The sequence below is a fragment of the Ahaetulla prasina genome, chromosome 1 (assembly GCF_028640845.1).
Source record: "Ahaetulla prasina isolate Xishuangbanna chromosome 1, ASM2864084v1, whole genome shotgun sequence".
Classification (NCBI taxonomy): Eukaryota; Metazoa; Chordata; class Lepidosauria; order Squamata; family Colubridae; genus Ahaetulla; species Ahaetulla prasina.
The window spans coordinates 284,185,567-284,198,127 of NC_080539.1; positions in this window are offsets into that span (position 1 = coordinate 284,185,567).

Here is a 12,561-nt window from a genome sequence, read left to right on the forward strand (position 1 = left end):
TCTAAACAGAGAGAAAGAAACTTCATGGAGAGCCTCACCTAATTATACCTGTCACTATAGAACTCCAAACATCCAGCTTCTTGTTTTCTGTAGCTAAGAAATGTTGTCGCTTTCTGCTGTCTCCAAATTAGAGCTTGTGTCCAAATTAGATCATTTCTCATTCTCCACAAATCACTAAAAAACATTCAGGATGATGAACCCTAATTTCTTCTATTTGTGGATTTTAAAATACTTGCTGTCCTCTCATTCTTTCTGATCTTTGCACAGCTAGATCAGAAGGTTCAGGTCTTCAGGTTCAAAATGAATTCCTTTTGATAATTCATTCTCTAATTAGCTCTTTAACCTGATGGAAATATTTAAAGCTGTGCAGAACATCTTGATCAGTTTCACTCTATGAAACAAATTTCCTCAGAAGTTTGTTCCACCTTAAAGTATCCAAGTTTACTTTAAAAAGATGTATAATGTGCACAAACATCCTCAAAATGTATATATGTTTCATAAAGTATTCTTTCTAGAGATGTATGTCTACATTTTTTAAAAACCTCAAAATATCCAGTTCTAAAGCATTTGGGGACACGGTGGCTCAGGGGCTAGGACGTTTATTTATTTTTTATTTATTTATTATTTAAATTTATATACCGCCCTATCTCCCGAAGGACTCAGGGCGGTTCACAGGCATATAAAACATCAGTGTACAAAATTAAAATAATCTTTAAAAAACTTATTCCAATGCCCTATAATTAAAAATATAAATATAAATATTAAAATCAATTTAAAACCCCTATAAAATTTAAAATCTAAGCCAGTCCTGCACAGATGAATAAATGTGTCTTGAGCTCGCGACGGAAGGTTCGAAGGTCCGGAAGTTGGCGGAGTCCTGGGGAGCTCGTTCCAGAGGCGGGAGCCCCACAGAGAAGGCCCTTCCTGGGCGTCGCCAGGCAACACTGCCTAGCTGACGGCACCCTGAGGAGTCCCTCCTGTGAGAGCGCACGGGTCGGTGAGAGGTATCTGGTCGCAGTAGGCGGTCCCGTGATAACCCGGCCCTATGCCATGGGCGCTTTAAAGGTGGTCACCAAAACCTTGAAGCGCACCGGAAGGCCACAGGTAGCCAGTGCAGCCTGCGCAGGATGGGTGTTATGCGGGAGCCACGAGGGCTCCATCTATCACCAGCGCAGCCGCATTCTGGACTAACTGTAGCCTCCGGATGCCCTTCAAGGGAGCCCCATGTAGAGGCGTTGCAGTAATCCAGGCGAGACGTCACGAGGCGTGAGTGACCGTGCATAGGGCCTCCCGGTCCAGAAAGGCGTAACTGGCGCACCAGGCGAACCTGGTAGAACGCTCTCCTGGAGACGGCCGTCAAATGATCTTCTAGAGACAGCCGTTCATCCAGGAGGACGCTAAGTTGCGCACCCTCTCCATCGGGGCCAGTGACTCGCCATCGATGGTCAGCCGCGGATTTAGCTGACTGTACCGGGATGCCGGCATCCACAGCCACTCTGTCTTGGAGGATTGAGCTTGAGCCTGTTTCTCCCCATCCAGACCCGTCGGCCTCCAGACACCGGGACAGCACTTGATAACCGTTGGGGTGGTCCGGTGTAGAAAAGTACAGCTGGGTGTCATCCGCATACAGCTGGTACTTCACACGAAACCACTGATGATCTCACCCAGCGGCTTCATGTAGATGTTAAACAGAAGGCGAGAGAATCGACCCTGCGGCACCCCACAAGTGAGGCGCCTCGGGGCCGACCTCTGCCCCCTGTCAACACCGACTCGACCGGTCGGAGAGATAGGAGGAGAACCACCGATAAACGGTGCCTCCCACTCCCAAACCCCCAACCGCGCAGCAGGATACCATGGTCGATGGTATCGAAAGCCGCTGAGAGGTCTAATAGGACCAGGGCAGAGGAACAACCCCTATCCTGGCCCTCCAGAGATCATCCACCAACGCGACCAAAGCCGTCTCCGTGCTGTAACCGGGTCGGAAACCGGACTGGAGCAGGTCTAGATAGACAGTTTCATCCAGGTGCAAGGAAACTGATATGCCACCATACTCTCTACAACCTTCGCCGTGGGCGAAGGTTGGAGACCGGACGATAATTACCTAAAACAGCCGGGTCCAGGAAGGCTTCTTGAGGAGGGCCTCACCACCGCCTCTTTCAAGGCGGCCGGAAAGACACCTCCATCAAAGAAGCGCTCGTAATCGCCTGGAGCCAGCCTCGTGTCACCTCCTGCGTGGCCAGCACCAACCAGGAGGGCAGGTCCAATAAACATGTGGTGGCATTCAGCCTCCCCAACAACCTGTCCATGTCCTCGGAGCGACAGGGTCAAACTCATCCCATACAATGTCACCAAGACCACCCTCAGGCGTCTCACCAGATCACCGCAATCTTGGTCCAAACCATCCCGAAGCTGAACGATTTTATCGTATAGATAACCGTTAAACTCCTCAGCACGTCCCTGCAACGGGTCATCCCGCTCCCCCTGGTGTAGGAGGGGGCGGGTCACCCGAAACAGGGCGGCTGGGCGGGTATCTGCCGATGCAATGAGGGAGGAGGCGTAGGTACGCCTCGCTTCCCTCATTGCCACTAGGTAAGCCCTAGTATAGGACTTCACTAGTGTCCGATCAGCTTCTGAACGGCTAGACCTCCAGGAACTCTCTAGGCGTCTTCTCCGGCGCTTCATCCCCCTCAGCTCCTCGGAGAACCAAGGAGCTGGTTGGGACCTGCGCTGGGTCAGAGGCCGCAAAGGCACGACCCGGTCTAAGGCCCCCGCCGCGGCCCGTTCCCAGGCCGCAACAAGTTCCTCAGCCGAGCCGTGTGCCAGACCCTCAGGAAATGGCCCAAGCTCCGTCCGGAACCCCTCCGGGTCCATCAGGCGCCTGGGACGGAACCAACGTGTCGGCTCCGTCTCCCTGCGGTGGTGAATGGCGGTCAGAAAGTCCAGACGAAGAAGAGAGTGATCTGACCATGACAAAGGTTCAATGACTATTTCCTTTAAGTCCAGATCTCTCAACCACTGACCAGAGACAAAAATCAAGTCCAGAGTGCCACCCCCAACGTGAGTAGGGCCATCAACTACTTGGGTCAGGTCCAAGGCCGTCATGGAAGCCATGAACTCCCGAGCTACCGTCGATGACGAGCCGGACGATGGCAAGTTAAAGTCCCCCACGACTAAAAGTCTGGGGGTCTCAACTGCCACCCCAGCAAGCACCTCCAGGAGCTCGGGCAGGGCAGCTGTCACGTAGCAAGGAGCCAGGTACGCGACCAGCAAGCCCATCTGACATCTATGACCCCATCTCACAAAGAGGGATTCGCACCCGGCGATCTGAGGTACAGTGGTCTCCCTCGGCTCTAGACTCTCTCTGATCACAACCGCCACCCCACCACCCCTACCCTGGCCCCTCGGCTGATGAAATGCTCGGAAACCCGGTGGGCACATCTGAACAAGGGGCACGCCCCCTTCTGGGCCCAACCAGGTCTCCGTAACGCCCATAAGGTCCGCGGCACCCCCCTGAATAAGATCGTGAATTAGGGGGGCCTTATTGGCCACGGACCGTGCATTGCATAGCATCAGCCGAAGGCCAGGGCCCTGAGGATCCTGACCATCCGGGGAACGGGAGAAGTTTGAGGGCTCGGGGCGCGCGATCGCCTGTAGGCATCGAGCGCACCCCCCCAACACGATATGAGCCCCCACTTCCGCCATATCTGCCCCTCCCCCTTACCGTGGAAATAGCACCACCCTCGACCAATGGAACACCGACTCCCCCCATGACCCTCGGACCCACCAACCCCCCGCCACGAGCATGTGCAGGAACTGGACTCCCCCCCGACGGGTTACCCCCAACACCCACCCCTTCCCTCCCACCCCCCAACCCAAGCCCGTCGGTTTCCTCCCCTTAAAATCCCTTTAAAACTCCCTTAAAAATCTATTAAAACAGCCAATTAAAAACCCTAAGCCTCCTATTTTCGCATGCCACCTCTCGGGACTCCAAAGCCCGTCCTCAAGGTGGGCCCTCGATAATCTGGAGGCCAAACCCATGAGAGGGGCATCTCGCAGGGCAAGAAGGTCAGCCGCGGTAAATGTTCGCATCACTGAGACGGTCCGGGCAAGGCCCATCCTGGGCTGGTCAAGTTGGCAGCAAAAGTCATAACAGATGATAAAATGACCATGACCAGTCTGTCCTGATGGGAAATAGTTCGAGATAATCCATGTGCGGTAGATGACAAAACCGCTGACTCAGTCAGTTCACCACCCCATACAAACGACCTGGGGTGGGCTAAGGAAGAAGGGGAGAGGAACGATGGTAGGGATGTTATAAAGATGGTAAATAGTGGAGGGGTGTCCGCTGGACCCGCGGGCCTTCCTCCGGCGCTGCCACATATCCGCGCCACTAGGGCAAGGTCACAGCCACCCTGGGCCTATCGGGCCATCCGCCACTTCAAGGCACCGGGGCAGGCCGCCGCCGCCCACCGCCTCCGCCAGGCCATCGCCACCGGAAACGCCCCATCGCCACCGTGAGCAGGCCACTGGAGCTCCCCCAGATGAGAGGGGGACACCCGTCGCCAAATCCGCCAGCAGACCCAGGGCTCACCGGTACCAACGCCCGACGGAGAGGGAAGGGCCAGGCCGCTGCCCTCGCCACCGCAGGATTCAAAGAGGCCGATGGGGCCCGGGCGGCCCTCCAGATCTTCATTGGGGCGCAACCCCTCCGGGGCTCCTCCCATCGCCACCGGAGACGCCCAAAACTCCAGACCCAACTTCCACTGGCCAAGTCTTCCAGGTAGGGGTCCAGGGGTCCCCCCTACCCCCCGCCGCCGCCGCCGCCGCCGCCAAACCGCCGAAAAAGGCTGGCGGCGGCTCGGCAGGCCGCTAGGCCGCCAGGATTACCTCCGTAGCTCCGCCGTGACTCCGGGGCTTCTCCCACCGCCCCGCGGAGTCGCACAGCGCCCAGCCACCCTATTTACGGGTGGCTGGATCTTCCTCCATCAGGGCGGGGGGCCTATGATGGTATCAAGGCCCCCCCCAGACCCAAAAAGAGCCCGGAAAGGCCCGTCGCCGCGCCCCCGATCAGCAGGGCGGCGCCATCTTGGACATGCGCAGAAGAGAAACGATCGAAAGGTCGGCAGCTCAGCAGTTCGAATCCCTAGTGCTGTTGTGTAACGGGGTGAGCTCCTGTTACTTGTCCCAGCTTCTGCCAACCTAGCAATTTCGAAAGCACATAAAAATGCAAGTAGAAAAAATAGGGACCACCTTTGGTGGGAAGGTAACAGCGTTTTGTGCACCTTTGGCGTTGAGTCATGCCGGCCACATGACCATGGAGACCTCTTCGGACTGTGCTGGCTCTTCGGCTTTGAAACGGAGATGAGCACCACCCCCTAGAGTCAGCAACGACTAGCATGTATGTGCAAGGGAAACCTTTACCTTTACCTTTAAGCATTTTACCCTCAAATGTACATTTTTATGTCTATTTATTCTTTTTAGTCCATCAACCTCTTTTGGAGCACTCATCACTTTTGAAAATGCTCCTGGAAGTGGAAGAGGTCTTTGTGAGTGATGCAGTTATCAAAGTTTTCTCCATACCTTGGGCTGTGATTGTCCTTATGGTGCACGTTAGTGGAAAGTAACAGTGAGTCACTCATCACCATAGCATATTTTCTAGCTATAGTGAGTAGAAGGTCTGTGTGGAGCTACTATAGCATGTGAATGCTGTAGACAAGGATTATGCAATTTGCCATTTTAATAATATATTTGGATTCACTGACAAAATGTCTGTTAGGGAAGACTTGCCTATTCATAAAACATATGCCATGATTCATTTATTTTATTTTATTTATTAGACTTTGTCAAACAAAAACGAGAACAAGAATAAAAGAATAAAAATACAATGACAAAGACGATAGGCCTGTTAGTGCACTTATGCACGCTACCTCTACCGACCACTTAAGTTTTGATGTAAGGTCCACAGAAGTCAATTTGTGACTGAAACTGTGAAAATTTGTGGCTGAAACAACTGGATTAGGTAGAACATTCCAGACTTTGACAACTCTATTACAGAAATCATATTTTTTTACACTCAAGTTTACTTATCACTTACTTATCAGAAAGTGAACTAGCTCTTCCCAATTCCCCTTCCCTGCTGCTAAATTCCAACTCAGTGGCACCTTTGTAGTGCTCAAAGGAAAATGTAATCCTTGAGACTGGGTGTTGTTTTCTAAAATACCAGTTGCCCAATTAACTAATTAATTAATTGCAACATTTTTTTCTAAAAAGTCAGATGGTTTAAGGGAGCAGCTTGATGGCATATTTGATGCCTACAGATCTGTGGTGGGTTTCAAATTTTTTTACTATCAGTTCTGTGGGTGTGGCTTGGTGGGCATGGCAGGGGAAGGATACTGTAAAATCCCCATCCTCTTCCCAATCCAGGGGAAAGTTGCTGCAAAATCCCCATTTCCTCCTGATCAGCTGAGACTTGGGAGGCAGAAAATAGATGGGGGTGGGCCAGCCAGAATTTTTACTACCGGTTCTCCGAACTACTCAAAATTTCCACTACCGGTTCTCCAGAACTGGTCAGAACCTGCTGAAACCCACCTCTGCTACAGATACCTTGTTAGCTATCCTGCTGAGTTTATAAATACCAATAGACTTAGGTGTGGTACTACATGGATAGAATAATGTGCATGTTGAATTCTGGGTAAGGTTGTAATTCTTGAACCTTGGAATTAAGTAGAGCTTCCCATTTAATGCAGCCCTGTGAGAAGGTTGACGTTTAGCCAATTTTAAGGTTTAAATGGTTGGCCGTTTTCCGTAATTTTTCCATAAAATACAGTATTGGGGAAAACTTTGGAAAGGTCTAGATGGCTGCAATTGTTTTTGTTTTTAACTGACTGTATCTTTGGATTGCACATTTTCTAAAATGTCATAAAAAATGCACATTTTTAAAAATGTCTTCACCACTTCAGTAAGCCATTTTGGTCTGAAACTAGATTTACAGTGCTGTGCATCGTGTCTATTCAGAGAGATATCTCAGTAGCAGCAAAGGGGAATATTGCCAAGTAAGTGTTTGTAGGATTACAGTTTGTGGTTTTATATACTGATATCAGAAAGTAAGTCTCTTTGCTGATTTTATTTACTTAGTTTTATTTAAATTTAGAGTGATGCCCAGCAAGAGACCAACACAATCATCCTCCAGGAAACAATTCTTATATATTAAATGACTCAGAATAACACCGAAGTAGTACAAATAATAAAAAGCAGGGCTTACTACTATACAAAACATTGACATCAACAGGACTGATCATTGGTTTCAGGTTACAAAGATTTCACAAGGTCTCAAACATGGGTAATTTACAATCTGCTGAACTAAGGAGACCCGCTTAGAACACTGTGGTGCTAAGGAGTCCCACTCTGACAAAATGTGAGAAGTCTTGCTATATTATTTCCAGTTTTGAGAATGTTGTGCTTTGCAGCCTTTCATTATTTACTGCACAGGCACTTTCTCATGGGGATGGATTTTGTTTACATTCTTCTCTTCCAGGGTGGGCTCTTCAGCCAAAACAACTATCAGTCAGCAAAAGGGAAAAAGCCCATAGCCTGTCCTTGACGTGCCCATTTGGGGCAGGGGAGGAGCGCAGCTGGGGAATGAAACCATTTCCTCTGACTTTGTTCTGCAATGAGCTGCTAAAAATGAGCCACCAATAGCGGCCAAGCTAGGACAGAACTGCACTCTGTGAAAACACAGCGTCCTGCCATCTTTAAGAAAATATGACTATGACTTCCTGCAGAGTGAATTAAAAAGGACATGACCTCTGGCTGTTCATTCTATGGGTAGGAGTAATGCCAAAAATACCCCTGGAGCTTGATTTAAAAATAAAAGTTAAAGCTAAAGATGTCTAAATCAATATCTAAAAAAAAAATCATATATAAACACACACACTCATTCATTCACGCAAACACACGCATACACACGTATCACATTCTTCCCTTTCAGGATAAGCAATATTATGAGGAGCACAGAAAATAAATAGAATAGAATAGAATTTTATTGGCCAAGTGTGATTGGACACACAAGGAATTTGTCTTGGTGCATATGCTCTCAGTGTACATAAAAGAAAAGATACGTTCATCAAGGTACAACATTTACAACACAATTGATGATCAATATATCAATATAAATCATAAGGATTGCCAGCAACAAGTTACAGTCATACAGTCATAAGTGGAAAGAGATTGGTGATGGGAACTATGAAACGATTAATAGTAGTGCAGATTCAGTAAATCGTCTGATAGTGTTGATGGAATTACCGTATATACTCGAGTATAAGCCGAGTTTTTCAGCACATTTTTTGTGCTGAAAAACGTCCCCTCGGCTTATACTCGGGTCTATACGGCTTATACTCGAGTTTTTTTTTTTTAAGCCCCTCGGCTTATACTCGAGTATATACGGCTTATACTCAAGTTTTTTTTTTTTTTCTTTTTTTCACATTTTACCGGACGGAAGCCCTGCCGGTGCAGTGAGAGGGCGGGGCGGGGGAGCCGCCAGCCTTCTCAGCTGAGGGAGGGAGGGTTTCCCCAACCGGTAGGTGCCTCATTTCCCACCCTCGGCTTATACTCGAGTCCCCAGTTTACCCCAGTTTTTGGGGTAAAATTGGGGACCTCGGCTTATACTCGGATCGGCTTATATTCGAGTATATACGGTATTTGTTTAGCAGAGTGATGGCCTTCGGGAAAAAACTGTTCTTATGTCTAGTTGTTCTGGTGTGCAGTGCTCTATAGCGTCGTTTTGAGGGTAGGAGTTGAAACAGTTTATGTCCAGGATGCGAGGGATCTGCAAATATTTTCACGGCCCTCTTCTTGATTCGTGCAGTATACAGGTCCTCAATGGAAGGCAAGTTGGTAGCAATTATTTTTTCTGCAGTTCTAATTATCCTCTGAAGTCTGTGTTTTTCTTGTTGGGTAGGTACTAATGAGCCAAATAGGTACTAATGAGCCAAATAAATAAAAGACATAAAATAAGAACCCAAATTAAAGCATCTCAGACAGATGGACATCCAAGTATATTTGGATTCACCCACTAAAAGGCACCCCACTGCTTACTGGTTCTATGCTCAAGCTGCCTCTTCTATTAGGAAGTTTCCTTTTGACATCTGCCTTTCTATGATTTGAATTCATTATTTTGTAATCTTGTATTCTGGAATGATAGAAAATAAGTCCTGACCTTCTTCTGGGTGATATCTTTTCAGGCATTTTTTCTCGAGGCTAAATTTTTCCAATCACTTCAAATTTTTTCCTTTGGAATTTAATTATCAACCCTGTAAGTATCATTACTGGTCATTTCTGAACATATTTCAATTTGTGTGGCTCCTTTTTAAAACATGTTTGGAGCTGGATAAAGTCAGTGGAGTCTGACCAATGTAGATATAAATGGTACTATTTTTCCAGAATTTGGAGATTAATATTAATGTAGATTATAACTATGTTTGGTTTTTTCTCTCTCCACGTTATACTATTGACTTACACTCAATATGCAATCAACCAGTATTCCAAGATATTTTCCACAAACACTATTACTAAGCTATACTACACCTGTGCATTTGATTTCCATTTCTAAATGAGCAACTCTCATTCTGTTATTTTTAGTTCACTTCCTTAACTAAAAAAAATTGTTTTGAATGTTATTTCCAATCTTTAGAACACCAAACAATTCATGGATCTGACATTAGTTATTCTATCCAATTTTTGTCACCTGCAACTTTGATAAGCAATTTTTCACCTCTTAAATCATTCATGAAAACATCGGAGAATACAAGATTACTCTCACTGACTTCACTTAATACTTTAAGAGGAATCATTGATGAACATGACTTTTGAGCTTCTCAAAAGTCATGTTCATCAAGAATTGTCAAGAATTCCAGTAATATTCTATCTCGTTATTATTCAGCTTTGCTGAAATAATAATTGTTTATTAAATGTATGCACTGCCCAGCTTTTAGTGATTGATTGGTTTGTCTTAAAACTAAGACAAGTTACTTCTACATCATCCCCACAATCTACTAAGGAAATACCCATCCCCCAAGTGAGACCAGTTGGAGCTGTCAAGACTTGATGCTTACTTTTGATGCTTGCACAATAATTGTTTGATTATCTGATATAAAATCCTTCCGGATCTTGATCTTAAACTGATTGCTGCAATTTCATGGATTCTCCATCTCCACTTTTTGAAAATACCGGTAGAGACATTTATCTTCTTCCAAAAGTAGGCACCTTACACATTCTGCAGGATTTCTCAGCTAGACCATCAGCAAATTTTGTCTAGATCTGGATATTCAAAATAATATGCTATGCGACCAATATTTCTATTAAATTCATGTTTCAATTTTGCCCTTGTTTTTCCCAATTTCCTGGTGAAATACTATTTTTGTGGGAAACCCGGATACAAGAGAGGCTGAATACTTTGGTTTTCCTTTGTTAAACTGCTAGAATTTTGTTTTTGCATTGAACAACTGATATACGGATCCTTTCTTGAGGGGTTCTTGGTGCTCTCTGAGCTTTCTTGTTTTCTTGCAGATGTTTCATTACCCTAGCTGGGTAACATCATCAGTGCTAGTAAGGAGTGCTGTTTTGCTGTCAGTTTATTTATTTATTTATTTATTTATTTTATTCAATTTTTATACCGCCCTTCTCCCGAAGGACTCAGGGCGGTGTACAGCCATGTAAAAAATCACATTATAAACATTAAAAGAAATTAAAACAAGCATATTATAAGGTGGCCGAATTTAAAACCATTTAAAACATTAAAATATAAATAACCCCACTAAAATTTTAAGCCAGTCCCGCTTGAATAAATAGGTGCATTTTCAGCTCACGGCGAAAGGTCCGAAGATCAGGCACTTGACGTGACCCAGGGGGAAGCTCGTTCCAGAGCGTAGGAGCTCCCACAGAGAAGGCCCTACCCCTGGGGGCCGCCAGCCGACATTGTTTGGCGGACGGCACCCTGAGAAGGCCCTCTCTGTGAGACCGTACGGGTCGGTGGGAGACAACCTCCTTCTGGTGTCTTGCCTGTCTTTTTGTGTGGGTATGGTTTTAGGGATTCTTTGGTTGGGCTGTTTACTGATGTCTTTTTGGCAGTTTCTTGACTGAGGTATTGCTTACTTGATTGTTGGTCTGAAGTTAACCTTAAGATTAATCTATGATGATCTGAATGCTGATTACTGGTGGAGAGATGCTGGAGTCTTTTTCTCTTTGGGACTGCTTGATTATCTCTTTCTCATAGTCTACAGATGTGTCTATTGATGGCTGATTTGTCACAATGCCAGGCTTCTAAAAGTTCCCTGGCATTTTTGGACTTGACCTGGCTTAGGATTGTCATATTTTCCCAATTGAAACTGTGGTTAAATCTGTCTATAAGTTGTGAAATTAAAGAATTTTTGTCATGTCTTCTGACTGCCAGTTGGTGTTCGTAAATGCGTTCTGCCAGTCTTCTGTGCCTTTTCTTTTGCTTTTGGAAAATATCTTCCAGATCTTCTTGAAATCACTTTTATTAATGACTTCATTTTAACTAACCTATGTGCTTTTACCTTAGCGCTGATTTCATCACTTGGATTTTGAAGCATAGTGCAACTTCGACATTGCTATTGCATCTGTGTCTTTTGAAGAAATAATATTTCTCAATTATTATATTCCAGTTACGGGAGTTATGTCACCAGGGCTCTATTATGCCTATTAATTTGTATTTATCTTCCTGTATTTGTAATTCAAGATAATTTTATTTCTTTTTCATACTCTGTGCATTTTTGTATAGACAATAAAGACCATGTGCCAATGTTCTTTATGTTTTTTGATTGACGCACAAGACTGATTATAAAAACTTATTTGCCTTTTCCTATTATGTACAAGCCCTTATATAAGTTCCTTACTTCAGGGTTTTGCCTTCAGTACCTACAGCATTCAGATGAAAGCCTTTCTGATCTGGGTTGTTATGTTCAGGCAAACCATAATTTTATAAGATCTTGTAAAGAGTGACCATTCTTGTGACAGTGGCCTGTTATCTGGATAACTCTGCCCATGGTCCAAGAAACCAATCACTTCTGTCAGAGATTTCAGTTTGCTTCTGAGACTCTAGAAGAAGGAGAAGAAACACAATGGAATACAAGACAGAGTGATGAATCTCAGACTGTCTCCTGGTAAGTTCAAAATCCATGCTGCTGTTTCCAGGATCACTTGTCATTTGTATGCATTTGTATGCATTAATAAAAAGGGATATTTGATAAGTAGGTTTTGATACATCTTCAATGGTTTTGTTTGCATCTGTCCCTGGAAGAAGCATTTATACTTCACAAGATGAGTCCTGTCATGTTTATTTCTTCATAGAAATGAAGTGACCAGTTAATACACCACTTCCATTCATCTTCTTACAAGGAACAACTATAATCTCTTTGCCTTTTAGAGATCCATCACTCTGTCTCAGGGGTGAAATTCAGCAGGTTCTGACAGGTTCTGGAGAACTGGTAGTGGAAATTTTGAATACTTTGGAGAACCGGCAAATAGCACCTCTGGCTGGCTCCA